Genomic DNA, 2,661 nt, shown 5'->3' with positions numbered 1-2,661 from the left:
CGCTCCCCCCTCCCCTCCCCTCCCCGCCAGGCTGGGCCGCCCGCCTCCCCGGGGCTCCCGCGCGGCTCCTCCCCGCTCCCGGACGGGACAGGCCGGGCCGGCACGGCCGCCCCGCGCTCCGCGTGCCCCGCGCGGCCCTTAGGCCGGAGGGCGGCGCCGCCTCTCCCTCAGGCGGCGGAGGGGCCGGGAGGGGCCTCCCCGCCGCCCCCTCACGCCGCCCCGGGGAGGAGAGGGGGGGCGGCGGCCCGGCTGTACCCACCTCGTCGCTGCCGGCACCGCGGGGGGCGGGGACGGGCGGGGCGGGGCGGTGGCGCCGAGACCCGCGTGCCGCGCGCTCCCCCGCCCACCTCTTTCCTCCCTCCCCCTCCCCTCCGTCGGGGGCGTGGTCCCGGCCGCCTTCCCGGCGGGCCCCTCGCGGCGGCGGCGGCGGAAGTGGGAGGGGACACTGTCCCGCCCCGCCGTTGGCGGGAAGGAGGGGCGGGCCGCGCGTTCGCTGGGTCGTGGGTCTTCGCGTGCCGGGGCGCGGTGGCGGGAACCACCGCGGGGCCCCATCCCCATCCCCGGGACCGGACCGGACCGGACCGGGCGGACGGCGGCGCTTCGCCCCCCGCCGGTCAGCGCTGGGCGGCCAGCGGGAGCGCATCCCCGGGGATGTGTCTCGTGTGTGGATCTGGGCGCCATGGTCAAAAAGGATGTAAGGCTGCTGGAGAGTGTGCAGAGCAGGGCTGTGGAGATGGTGATGGGTTTGGAGGGGAAGCCCTATGTGGAGCGGCTGAAGTCCCTTGATCTGTTCGGCCTGCAGGAGACTGAGTGGAGAATTCATTGCAGCTGCAGCTTCCTTACAAGGAGAGGAGAATGGGCAGGCACCGACCTCTTCTTTTTGGCAACCAATGACAGAGCCTGAGGGAATGTCAGGAAGATGTGCCAGGGGAGGTTTAGCTTGGACATTACGAAAAGGTTCTTCACCCAGAGGGTGGTGGAGCACTGGAACAGGCTCCCCACGGAGGTAGTTGTGCCCCCAGCCCTGACAGTGTTCAAGAAGAGACTTCAAAACACCCTTAGACACATGGTGTGAACTGTGGGGTTGTCCTGTGCAGGGACAGGAGTTGGACTTGATAATCCTTGTGGGTCCTTCCAACTCAGGATGTTCTATGGTTCTATGATGGTGTAAGGCTGCATGTGGTGCTGGAGCGTGGGTGCTCCCCCGGGAGCTGGCAGTGGTGGGACAGCGTGAGACCTCTACAAAAGCCATTCATGCTTCACCCCACTGCTTTCTTAGTGCCCTTCAGCCCCACAGGAGACGTGGAAGTAAATCATGGTTACTGTTATCCATGGTTTGAGGGTGGGAGCTTTCAAGAATCATGGAATGGTTGAGGTTGGAAGGGACCTCTGGAGATCATCCAGTCCAACCCACCTACTATAGCAGGTTCACCAGAGCAGATCACACAGGAATGTGTCCAGGCAGGTTTGAATGTCTCCAGAGAAGGAGACTCCACAGCCTCTCTGGGCAGCTTGTTCCAGTGCTCTGGCACCTCAAAGTAAAGAAGTTTCTCCTCATATTCAGATGGAAGCTCCTCTGTCTGTGCTTGTTGCCCCTCGTTCTGTCATTGGTCACCACTGAAAAGAGTCTGGTCCCATCTTCCTGACACCCACCCTTGAGATATTCATAAATATTGATAAGATCCCCTCTGCACAGACCCAGCTCTCTCAGTCTCCTCATAAGAAAGATGCTCCAGGGCCCTAATAATCTTTGTAGCTCTCTGCTGGAGTCTCTCCAGTAATTCCTTGTCCTTGAACTGGGCAGCCCAGAACTGGACACAGTACTGCAGGTGGAGGCTCACCAGGGCAGAGCAGAGGGGGAGGAGAACCTCCCTGGACCTGCTGGTCACACTTCCTAATGCACCCCAGGTACCATTTGCCTTCTTGGCCACAAGGGCACATTGCTGGCTCAACAAAGGGGCTTGAAGCCAAAATTAGAGACAATTTGGTGCAAGAGAGCTGTAACGTTTCTGATTTATCAAGTTTATTGTGAATTTGGGCACCTCTGCCCATGGCTGAAAGGCCTTTCCATTCTGGATACCCTGAAACATTTAATGCTGTGGAGATCAAACACTGACGGAGCATCTGCAGCCAGCGAGGAGGTGCCCAAGGCAGAGCATTGCTTCTGACCTCGGCTGCAACTTCCCACTTTGTTTAATATTTTTCCCATTTTCACTTGAACAGACTTCCCAGTGGTGGCTGGGCTTCCTCCTTTAAGGTGTTGATACCCAGTTATGGCAGGAAAGCCTGTGCTCCTGCCCATGATAAGCACTTTCTAGCACCCCATAGGTAAACCACAGCACCATGGTTTTTTATCAGTGGGTGGGAGCTGATGGCACAAAGTCCAGTGCTGGTGGGATGCAGCAGCCCGGAAGTGCTGGGAGCAGATACTGACTCTTTTTAGACTTGAAGATGAGAAACTGGGCTCCATCAAACACTGGGACTGGCAGCTCTGCCCATCGGGGTTTAGGATGCATAGGGACTGGCTGCTCCATGCTGGACCGTCACCCCATGGCAGTACCTGCAGAAGGGAGATGCCTCCAATGTCCCTCTGCAGACCAACATGTTGGCCAAAGCCCACTTCAGCTGGTGGGGTGGCTCGGTGCACCTGGCTTTGCCATG

Source organism: Nesoenas mayeri, assembly GCF_963082525.1.
Source record: "Nesoenas mayeri genome assembly, chromosome: 3".
NCBI lineage: Eukaryota > Metazoa > Chordata > Aves > Columbiformes > Columbidae > Nesoenas > Nesoenas mayeri.
This window is presented reverse-complemented; position numbering follows the sequence as displayed.